Raw genomic sequence first — 12,446 nt, 5'->3', positions numbered from 1 at the left:
CACTTGTGTAATAATCCTTATGCTCTTGTACTCTGAAGATTGATTGTAAAAAAGGACAAAATATTTGATAAAAAAACAATTGAATACCTTTATTTACTGAAGTAAAATAACTATTGGTAAGGTAAGGAACCATCCATTCATTCACATTCTCATGATTATAAAGAGACTATAGTTCATCAAAGAATATTCCATAGATTTTTTTGTATAATCTAACAAATTATAACTTTAAAATCTGCAAATATATTAAGGACATGTCTCAAACCTTTCTAATATATTTCTCAAAAAAAAAACTTTATTGCAGGGGTTAATAGACATTTGCATTTGTTAACATACACTACCGATCAAAAGTTTTAGAACACCCCAATTTTTCCAGTTTTTTATTGAAATTGAAGCAGTTCAAGTCAAATGAACAGCTTGAAAGGGTACAAAGGTAAGTGGTGAACTACCAGAGGTAAATAAAAAAAAAGGTAAGGTTAACAAAAACTGAAAAATAATGTACATTTCAGAATTATACAAGTAGGCCTTTTTCAGGGAACAAGAAATGGGTTAACAACTTAACTATGGAGTCTTGGGCTATTTTGTCCATTTTTGAATTCTTTTCATGTCTTTGTAAGTCATTTTGTGTCTTTTTGTGTCTTCTTTGGTCATTTTGTGTCTTTTTTTAAGTCATTTTGTGTCTTTTTGTCATTTTGTGTCTTTTTTTGTCATTTTGTGTCTTTTTTTAGTCCTTTAGTTCAACATAAAATGTGATTTTTAATCTTTTTTTTACTTTCAAAACACTATCATGCTCAATAAAGAATTTTAAATGTTGCAAATGTTTATTGTTAATTTTCAATTAAATTCTGGAAAAGTTGGTGTGTTCTAAAACTTTTGACCAGTAGTGTATATTCTTCATACTTGTAGCATTCCTGCAAAATGTTTCATTTGTAAAATGAGTAAAAATAATAATTATTATAAAGCAAGGAAAAAAATAAAATAAAGAGATGGGGTAGATTATAGTACATACATGTATACACTAGTCAGGGTCATTTCATAAATACATAATCTACATTCACTAAAAATAAGTAAATAAAAATAAATTTCTACATTACATTTTTCTTGAGTTCCTTTGAATCCCTAACATACAGGAGTGTGAAAATGGCTCCTTGGCTGAATAAAAACTGAGAACCTCTCGTCACCCCACAGATTTAGGTCATGAGGTACCAGAGTTGGGGACAAGGGAGGGGCTGACAAACATATGTATGTTCAGTATGTTCTGTACTCTGTATAGATGTTTATCATATGTATACATGACAGTCCAAAACAAGCAAACCATAAGTTTGGCACATTCCTTAAGTGTAAGCACTTTCTGTCTGACACTATTTGGCTTCACTCTGCTGCGTCCCCTGCTGTTTTTCCCAGTTTGCTACTTAAACTTTAACACCGTTTTTCTCTCTCACATCAACGTCTTGACCCTCATATGCACTGCAAAAAAAAAGAAAGTTGGGTGAACTCAAAATTTCAAGGCAACACACTTCGATAAAATCTTAAGTTGGACAATTAAGTCAAGTCAAGTCAAGTCAAAGTTTATTTATAGAGCACATTTAACAACAACCTCAGTTGACCAAAGTGCTGTACAGTTATTGAAATAGAATAAATCATACACAAATAGGTATAAATAAAAACAATGAAAACAATAAAATACTAAAAATTAAACTAAATATTTTAAGTTTTGGTTTTGAGTTTGCTCAACTCTGAATTCAGATATTTGTCAACTCAACTGTAAATTGTACTAACAACTAACTAATAACTTTTAATCCTTACTTCTGCTAACTCCTGCAATGTGCTGAATTGGCACGATTGTAACGCCGCTATGAAATGTCAGCTAATGTTGCGACCACAATGTTGAGTTAGCATTGATACGCTAATGGCTACTCTTGTAGCTGTAACAAGAAGCTCCGCTAGCATCAGTTAGCCGCTAGAATCAGTTAGCCGCTAGCTTTCGCTAATGACCGAATTTCACAACAAAGAAATAAGAGTTATCAGAACTATTGTCCCTTGTTGTGAACCCCAACTTAAAGATATAAGTAACAACAACTCACAAACTTGTTTTTGAGCAGACAACTTGCTTTGTTGTGCTAACTTACATTATTGCCCTAAATGTCAATAATTTATATTTCCAAGTTTTAACAACTTAAATCAGTGTTTTAGGCCAAAAAATACAAGTTGGCTTTTTTTGCAGTGAGTGTTTGCTCTGCCAGTTAGCTCCCTGTGACCTTGCTCCAAAGCTAAATTGGACTACTTGTGTATCCAATAAATAATAATTACAGTTCTGATGAGGTTTTTGCCCCTTTTTGCTTCACTGTAAACCAAAGCAGTAAATGTGTCTGACGTGTCCCTTGTTCTATTACAGACACAGAGCAGTGTGTGCCAGTGCTCGCAGCCTCTGCTGTGTTATTTCCTTCTCGCCCGGTTGGCAGACGGGGCCTGTTGGTTTTGGCCAGTACAGTCACTCAAACCAGTTGGCACTGTCTGGAACTGTTCAGGACGCTCTACCTCCTGTCGCACGACGCCACCCCTCGCTCAGCCTATCCACGACTGTCCTAAATTAATGGATTGAGTCACAGTTTAGTTGTGAGAGTTAATTTTCATTTGCTTTGCATGCGGTGGAGGAAACAAAGACTTCATCGACACTGTAGGGAGGAAAACAGCACTAACTGTAAACATAAAAAAAGAAAGTAAAGAACAGTGGAACATTTAGAAGCAGTAAACAGTGTTAAAAATGTAGATTGCAGAGAAAGGAATTCAGATTGTATAAGAAGTGAGGGGATAGTGCACGTAGCTTACAGTCAGTTCATATTCATATGAAAATGCTAAATAAATATTTCATAGTACCACTGTGTGCAAGCATTTCCATATTCACCATATCAATTGACATTGATATTAACTGAATCTAAGATGTTAAAAGACTGGAATTAGGATCACATAGCAATTTTCTTCAAGACAATAAAAGACACCAGCATCAAATGACTGCTGTAGCAAAGACTGCGTGTCCAGAATGAGGTTGTAGGCCTGCAGCAAATTGTATTTGCTGTTTTGCTTGGGAAAATGTATTTTTTTAATTTAGGAAAACTAGAGAAATGTATGTAATGAAAAGTGTTTTGTGCCGTTACAAACAGTGGTAGGAGTATTATGACACTTTGCTTGTTATACATTTTGTTTTTGGATTAATATCACTGCTACATTCTGCTGTAGATGTCAAATATTTTGCTTATTTTAACTCACTGGGTAGTTTAATCCAGCTATTCTCAACCTTGGGGTCGGGACCCCAATTGGGGTCGCGAGCTGATTTCTGGGGGTCGCCAAATCATTTTGGAAGTCAGCTCTGTCTCCACTGGTCACTTAATGTCTTTTTTTTGGTCATTTTGTGTTTTTTTTTTGTCATTTTGTGTCTTTTTTTGGTCATTTTGTGTCTTTTTTTGGTCATTTTGTTTCCTTTTTTGGTCATTTTCTGTCTTTTCTGGCCATTTTGTGTCTTTTTTGATCATTTTGTTTCCTTTTTTGGTCATTTTCTGGTAATTTTGTGTCTTTTTTGGTCATTTTGTTTCTTTTTTGGGTGATCCGAACTGTGCATGTGAGATTCTGTTCAGTCAGTGGGTTGTCGTGGACAACGTGCATGTTAAATTGGGGGTCGCGACTCAAAAAGGTTGAGAACTACTGGTTTAATCTACAGCAATGCATCGTGTTCTATAAAATCATCATACAGTTATAACATTAACACTGTTGCTGATGTAAAATGTACATTCCACCCATGCAAACACTGACGTTTCAGCACTAAAAATATTTTTGGTGCAACTCTCTGATTTCTCAGTGTTCCTGCAGCTGGGACTCTGCACATTGCATAAATGTTTTGCGGAGTGGAAGTCCTGTCTCGTCTCTTTGTAGCAGTGCAGTGCACACCGGCCTGACACATGGCTTCACTTCATGGGTCAGACACATGGAGAAGGTCTGTCAGGTCTTGTGCAATCATCATCATCAAACGCACAGACATTTTAGTAAACGGATGATGTCATCTCTCTAAACAAGAACAGGCAGGCAGCATCTCCTCATCAAACATTTGGTGTTTTGATCTTAATTGTTTCAGTTTTATTGCTCTGGCCAGTCTTCACACAATCTCCCTCTTTAAAGAGCGGCCCTCACTCTTGTAAACTTACCTTTAGTTTATTTCATTTCTCTATCAGTGATTGTAGGATTTATATAAGAGCACCAGACTGAGTTTCATGAGAATAAAGAACTCTTTACACTATTCTCTTCCATTAGTCCCATCTGAAATTTAACAGCCTCTGAGCACAGCCAACAGCATCTGAGAACAAATTAGCTAAGTGTCATAAATCACACTTTTATTTCCCCTGTTATCATCAGGTGTATAAATGTGAACTCATTTTTTTCCCCTCCTAGGATAAATTCTCCCTCTTTGACCATTGGCTCCGGTGTCATAAATCCCACCTTCATTTCCTCTGTTATCAACAGATGCAATTTGTCGCTGTAATAGGAGATCAGAGGCTGTATTGTGCTGATTATGAACCACTTAGTGTAGCTCTGCAGCCATGCTTGGTTAGGCATCTTGGGATTTTTAATTGCAGATTGACTGAAACAATGGTTATCACTTGCAGTGTTATCCCTGACCTTAATCTTAGCTTCCCTTTTCCCACTTTAGTCTGGAAATGTCAGCATTTAGCAGCATTCTGCATTCACTTGTCAAGAATAAGGTCATTCTCCACACATAGATCATCACGCTGTTTCAGCTTTGCTCCAGTGTTTTGGGTAGACCAGGGTAAAATTGCAAGATGTCTCCATTTTGCAAGATGTCTTTAACCCTTTGATGCACAACATGGGTCAAAAATGACCCACATTCATTTCCCATGTTATTTATTGCTTGCTGGGTGTTTCTGTGCTCTATCTTTTGATATCAACTTATTTTATGATTGACCATTCTAAATATTCTTTAAATATCTTGTTTTTGATAACAACAGATCATTATTTTCATTTTGCTTCTCATAATTTATGAAGACATTTTTTTTTGTATTATTAAATAGCTAACTACTTGGCTAAGTAGCTTGCTAAGCTAACTACTTAGCCAAGAAGCTAGCTAAGTAGTTAGCTTAGCAAGCTACTTGGCTAAATACTTAGCAAAGAAGTTAGCTTAACAAGCTACTTAGCTAAAAAATGGATATGGCTCATTTTTCAACCATGTTGTGTATTAGAAGAGTAGTGACAGAAAAAGGGATTTTATTCAAAAATGAATAAAGGAAAACATAAAAATTAGGATGTACGATGATTAAAAACAAACTAATTGAGGAAAAACTGGAATACTGAACGATTAATTATTGCAAAGATAGAGAACATAAAAACTGTCGGGTCACTTTAGACCCATGTTGTGCATCAAAGGGTTAAAAATCAAGATGGACATGGGAAATAACCAGTGGCCCCAGTCTACACAGGGGCCTCCAGGGGCCACTGCCCCTGTGAAGAAGCCCTTGGCCCCTGCTGTGGCCCCTGTGTCAAATTAATAATAAAATGATCAATTTATAACGATGAATGACGGAACAATTCTTACCTATTTTTTGTTTAAAAAATATCTCATTGTACACAAAAGGAACCCAGATTGTTTACATTGTATAATATTTGAATTGTGCAATAAAAGCTTGTGTATGTATTAAAAAAGATCATTCTCACTGTACTGCACTTTCAAAATAAAAAAAGTAATTGTGCACAAAAATGAGAAATGTCATTGCCGTAGAAAAATAGTTGTTATTGTTGGTTGTCTCATTGTTTCAATCAGTGTATTTCTATCTTCCAAATATACTTATATTAGATTTTTGAATAACCTAAAATAAAGGATTTGAATGCTTAAATATCATCTTTGGCGTTTTTTAATGTGCCCCTCTGATTAAACACTGGCCCCTGCTTGGCCCCCACAGTGAAACTGGTCTAGAACCGCCACTGAATATAACATTTTGATATGTTATATATTGTGATAATAATTCATTTTCATATTTTAAAGAGATTCTTTTTAGGGTTTTCCCTCATCTTCATTCCAATTAGCTGAGGCCATCCTGCTGCCCCCTGGTGGCCCTTGAGGGGCCCCCACTGTGTTGTTGTGTGTTTACACTATATGCCACATTTATGTTGCAGTTCAAAGATGAGAAATATCAAATTTTTTAAATAATATTAGAAATTTCTAAATTTGTGTCTACTAAAGTGACTCGTGAGATGTTTCCTGTGGGCATTTCCCCCGGGGTCATGGGTCAAGACGTTACTTTATAAAACAAATAATCCTCTTATTGTGAAAAATTATAGTTTTGGGGCTTTTCACCATGTTTTACCCTATTATTACAAACACTGAAGATTGAACGGTACTGATGCTGATTTGGATAAGCATTGTTTTGTGAGAGGATTGTGCATCCCTGACCACCTCTTTGACAGAATGACTGGAAATGCCTGTCTGAGGTGTAATTAGGTTTTAAGAGTGGGATCCAGGCCCATTAAATTATGTGCTGCATGCAGGGGAGCTAATTGAGTTTGAGCCCTGCTGGCATACTGCATGTGCACTGGAAACATTTACCCAACATTAAACCCCAATTAGGCTTTTCAGGATGGGAAACCTGTTGCTGGATGAAGGCAGGCGAAGATGCTGATGCCCGTCAGACTCATTGTCTCTCTCCAGTGAATACATTTTGGGTGCATATGTGCTTTTTTCTAATAACTTGTTGAACTTCCAGTGGATTTGTGAGTTTTTCTCATTTAGTTTGATCGCTTCCATTCTTTCACTCTGGCTGCAGTGCAATGCAGTCACTAAGCTGGAAGTCTAAAAGTCTGAAAGTGTGTTTATGTGTGTGTAGGGCTCTCCTGTGTTGTGCGCATGCTCTCCCACAGCTCAGAGGAGCAGCTAATGCAGTTATATAACAGTCAGTGCAGCCGGCGTCTGCTGTGAGCCAAATGCCAGGCCAGTCTGGTTACATAAGCCTGTCAGAGTCATATTGTAGCAGTACGGAGCGCTCACACCACAGCGTGTCCCTGCACTCCTTCCACCGTCTCCTGCTCTGTCTCTCACTTCCTCCCACTGTCTTTCTCTCTTCTCCTCTCATCTTTTTCCACACCTCTCCCCACCTTCCCTCCCTCCCACCTTTTTCCTCTCCTTCCCTTCCCTTTCCTCTTTGCTGCGGAGCTGTTCTCAACACCGGGAACAAAGAGTTAGCGTGCTGCTGGATACAGATGCATAGACAGCTCTCAAAATATGAGAGAGGAAAGAGTGGGACTAACTGTACACTAACATGCAGAGAGGACGTAATGTTTCTCCTCCACTAGACATCATGAAGCAGGCAACCATCGTCCTCATATGACCTCAGCTGTATTCCCCCATTGACTACCTATGCATCATAACAGTGATGTGCCTCAGGTGAAAAGATGAGGTGTTGCCAGTCACAACCACCAGCCGTGAGCTATGATGTCCACTGGCCTTTAGAGCACCATTTGATCTCATGACACCAGTGCATGCAGCAGTGACTGTGTGGCCTTTACTCTATCTGACCCCATCACTCCCCTACTTTTTCTTTTTAATGATGCACACACTGCAGCTGGCCTTACAAAGTCCATGCTGCTGCATACAGCATGCATACAATTTCAACTTTATTACAACATGCCATCTTGAACTTTCATCCTGAGAAGCATACTGGCTTGCATACTGCAAAATACAACAGCATCCTGGTATTTTTGGCATGCTCTATTGGACAATACTATGCATTGGGACCAGTGGTGGAAAGTAACTAAGTACATTTACTCAAGTACTGTACTTAAGTACAATTTTGAGGTATTTGTACTTTACTTGAGTATTTTTATTTTATGTAACTTTATACTTATACCCCACTACATGTTGAGGTAAATATTGTACTTTTTACTCTGCTACATTTAGTTGACAGCTTTAGTTACTTTACAGGTTGAGATATAACATAAAATATAAATTAAAACACTGGTTACATAAAAGGCACATTACAAATAATGTAATAATATATTTAGAATATATAAAACAATCTGATTGGGTCCATTCTGCATAACGAGTACTTTTACTTTTGATACTTTAAGTACATTTTGATGCTGATACTTTTGTACTTTTACTTGAGTAACAGCTGCTCTTACAAACTACATACTGTTGATGCAGTACGCATACTTTTGGGACATACTGCTTCATCATAACAATGCACCTTAAACATTGACCCTGTTGCTCATATATTCTTTGCAGAGGATTTTGGGTCAGAACAGCCAGAGATGCATGCTGGCTTGCCTTCTGCAATATGTGGTTAGGACATCCTGGTATTTTTGACATACTGCACTTGACATATTATGTATAGGGACATAACAAATCTTTTTTCTGACATATGGTGTGGATAGTATGGTGAAAAGCAACATAGATGTATTAGAAGAACTGGATACTGGAGCCAAAGATGGGGCTTATTTAGTCCAATGAGAATAGCATGCAGTTGTGTTTCTCACTGATTTTTTCAATCACTTTTCTCACCTCGAGGAAAGTTTTAAAATATAAAACGTCCATTGTTGGAAAATTAATAATAGAAAGAGCTATAATTAAGCTCGAGGTGCCCTGTCAACAGTTTTACAGACCTCTCTTTTACTGTTGTGGTCTGTGGGGAAAAGGCTTTTTGGGCCGCAGGTTTTTTTCTGCAATATTGCAAGTGGCCACTGGAAGAAAATGGCTTCAAGGCTTGCAGTGGCACTGTATCCGGTTCTATAATACATCCATGGAATGTCCCGGAGTCCCTAAGATATTAAAAGGTCAGACAGACAGGGTCATCTGATCAGCAGGAAATTCTCTCCACGCTGTGTGCAAAAGATTGCAAAACACTGCATGTGACCCTTTAACAGTTCACACAGTCATATAGGAGAAGTTAATTGATTTGTGGCCTCAGAAGCTGACCATCATATCTGTGTGTGATGCCTTGTCAGCATCACTTTAGCTATAGGCTATTCATTCTTGCGGTTTAGTGGAAAGGTGTAGATAGATAGATAGATAGATAGATAGATAGACAGATAGATAGATAGATAGATAGATAGATAGATAGATAGATAGATATACTTTATTTATCCCAAGCTGGGAAATGACAGTGTAGCAGCAGCATTACACACAGAGACAATAACAACACAATTAAGTAAAAAGAACAACCTAGGCATACTTCAAGCAATACAATATAAAAAATACAATAAAAATACAATAAAATATAAAGTGTCTAAAGAAGGAACAGAATAGAATTCCAGTGCAGAATAAATATGAATATACAGTATAAAAATGTTGGTGCTATGAAACAAATAAGGTGCAATGAACAGTGTGCATAAAAACACATAAAGTGCATAGACAGTATGTAATGAACCAGACTATTTGTTATTGTACAGTGTGATGGCATGTGGCAGGAAAGATTTTTTGTATCTTGTGTGTTGGTATAATTATGTGAGGATGAACTATTGCTGCTGAAGAGAGATCAGAGAGTGCATGATTACCCCAATCAGTCTGCAAAACCCTGCTTCCAGCATGAGGTTGCCTGGCTAATTAGAATTAATAGCATTAAACAGGAACTTTTGCATTTAACCAATGGCTGCCTCTGCCACCTCATGATTATCCACGAGGCGGGCTCGACGCGCCAGCCCACTGGTGGAGGCTGCGAGGGGGCGGCGCCCATCGGACCTGCCGTGCGGGGTGGTGCGGAGCCGCGGAGTGTATTTTGCGTAGGGCGAGATGTTGTTTTGTTGTGGCGATCAGCTGAATGTGGCATCGCTGTCCGGTCTGACACAACAGTGGGAAGCACCCCGAGCCCCTCCGGCTCTCCCTCTCCGGAAACGCGGGCACGGAACGCAGCGCTATCCAGCATCGCAATCCAGGAAATGCGGACTTCTGGCCCTTTCGCTACGGGATAAATGGCTGCAGCGCCCGTACTGTAGCAAGCTGGTAAATATGAACCGTAATATCATTAGTGTCTGCTGCTTAGTTTCCGTTGTGTTGCAGCGACTGTCACGTTGAGGAGTGGTGTGGTGTGAAGTTGCGCGCGGGATCGAACCCGTGTTTTCACAGTGAGCGCGTGTCATGAAGTTGAGTTGTCTCGTTTTGCGTTAAAATGAAATGTGATAAAGTGAGATGCATGCAGCGGTGTCAGTTCTCAGGGATTTGGGAGACTGTAAACTACAGTGAAGTAGCGGCGGGGGCGCTGCACCTCCAGCTGACAGCATATGCTCCATCACGGAGCTCCATCACGGAGCTCCATCAGCCGCCTGTCCTTAATAACAAGCCGGTTGTGAAGAGCAACAGTGCGGACGGGCACAAGCAGGCTAGGCATGAAATTTAACATTCCCGATTTAGGCCTGTGAACTTATCTGTGTTGGGCTACACCTACACTTGGCAGATTTTCGGGTATGACATCATGCTTTTGTACACAGTTGATCTGCTGTTATATGATAGATAGCCTCTGTGAAGTGGACCAAAACAGGTTTATTTTGGCGCCTGCTCAATCAGTAACTGTGCTTCCAGTTGAGTCCCTGTGTTATTTTTGACAGTTTAATAGTCTGACTACCCACACAGGGTTCACCTTTACACAATAAGGTTTAATGAGAATATAATTGTAGCAGGTTCATTTGCACACAGACACAAAGAGTGACTGTGGGACTTTTGTCTGACATGATTATTATGCTAAATAGTTTCCTTAAAAAGCATGTATTTACATGCCCAGCTGAGTTACAAGAAGTCACGTTGAGTATTTAGCAGTAACCTTTAATTCTGTTAGCACTTAATTTGCTAATGGCCCTGTCTGTCTGTCTGTCTGTCTGTCTGGAAAAAAAAACTGAAAACCCGAAAATATATCTGTGAAAAAAAATCTGTAATAGCAGCGTGCAAGTTCAACTCAATGAAAGTTCAAAGATATAAATACAAGGCGCTAATTAAAGTCAATTTACATATTTAAAAACTTAAAGAGGAACAAATACACAGTGAAACTGTTATGAATATTAAATAGATGCTAAACTTTGTTGATAATTTGTGTCAGGGGTAGCAGTGTCTGAGTGTGTGTGTGTGTGTGTGTGTGTGCATGACACGTGTGTGTCACAGTTCTTGATCAGTCATTATCTATCTATTTATCTATCTATATATATATATATATATATATCTATATATCTATGAGCTGTTAACTGTCAGTAGGTTGAGATGACCTGAGTATTTTGATATATTGATATAACATTACTTCAGGTGAAAGAACCATAAAAGTCAGATGTGTGACTTGAGGCAAAGTCATTGCACTTTTTGTGTCTCTAATGCCGTATTGGCAGGAAGTGAGGTAAGGATAGCACTTGAAGAGTTTTTCTCTGTGCAGATGAAGACCACAGTGGTTATGCAGCTGTCTGCCCTGCAGCCAGGTGCTGCTGAGAGATACTTTTCAATATCTCCTCCATGCAGCTCCCCATCCAAACCAAAGGAAGGTGGATGTTTTAAAAAAAAAAAGCAAACAAAAGCAGCAATACTGCAAAGTCCTTCCCCTAGCTCTGGGTCTGTACTGTAACTTACAGCATAGAAATACAGTACAGTGTCAGACCATGGTGGTGAGGGGGGATGAGAGGAGAGAGAGGCCAATATGCAATTATTTCTTATTGAATCAGCACAAAGTGGCAGCCTAACAGTGCTCCACTCTGGCCTGGATCAAGACCACTTGTGGTGCTGGCTGAAGAAAGGCGCTAGCTCAGCACGCACCCAAGGAGAGCGCTGCCTGCTCCGTTTCCTTGCAAATTTCCAAGATTTTTTGACATCATGAAGCATTTGATCGTTTAAAAAAAAAAAAAAAAAAAAAATCTGGGCTTTGGGGATTACTGCCATTTATGGTTTCAACATGGATGGCGATAAAAGCTGCAAGTCAGACTTACTTTGATGCTTTTATACCATTGTAACTTGGCTGAAATGTTAGAAGGTGGCTTGTAAAGAGTAATTGCTATGTTTTAAAGCTGGAAGTGAATGTTCTATTATGTGTATGGCTGTACAACCTGTTTTCATACGGTTTAGCAGTGCCAGTTCATTACAAAAAGCTCTGGTATTCAGGATTGTAGCTATAGACTTGCGCAATAAGTTTGTTCAGGTACAATAGAAGTGAAACATAACTCTTTCAACATGGACACTGATTACTGAAAGCCTCAGTCAGTTAGTCGTTTGTGTGTGTGTGTGTGTGTGTGTGTGTGTGTGTGTGTGTGCGTATATCTCTATATCTCTCCATGGCACAAGCGGCACGCCACATGGAAAAGGGCAGTTTCATGCCAATTAATACAAAACCACTCAACACCTTAAATCAGGGGTCCCCAAACTTTTTTCGGTGGGGGCTACATCAGCTTTAATTTCTGTGATGGGGGGCCGGGGTCAGTCTATAACACTA

At 38.8% G+C, this 12,446-nt stretch overlaps 1 protein-coding gene across 1 annotated transcript in view; it reads left to right on the top strand.

Annotated features, from left to right (window-relative positions):
* Positions 1–9,782: 9,782 nt before the first annotated feature.
* The window catches only part of LOC131975905 (transcription factor HIVEP3), a 69,311-nt gene continuing 66,647 nt past the window's right edge, over positions 9,783–12,446 (top strand). The window contains exon 1 of the mRNA XM_059338722.1: positions 9,783–9,991. The gene's annotated coding sequence lies outside the window, so the exon portion shown is untranslated. The remainder of the gene's footprint in view (positions 9,992–12,446) is intronic.

Source organism: Centropristis striata, chromosome 8 (assembly GCF_030273125.1).
Source record: "Centropristis striata isolate RG_2023a ecotype Rhode Island chromosome 8, C.striata_1.0, whole genome shotgun sequence".
NCBI classification, from domain to species: domain Eukaryota; kingdom Metazoa; phylum Chordata; class Actinopteri; order Perciformes; family Serranidae; genus Centropristis; species Centropristis striata.
This window is presented reverse-complemented; position numbering and strand designations above follow the sequence as displayed.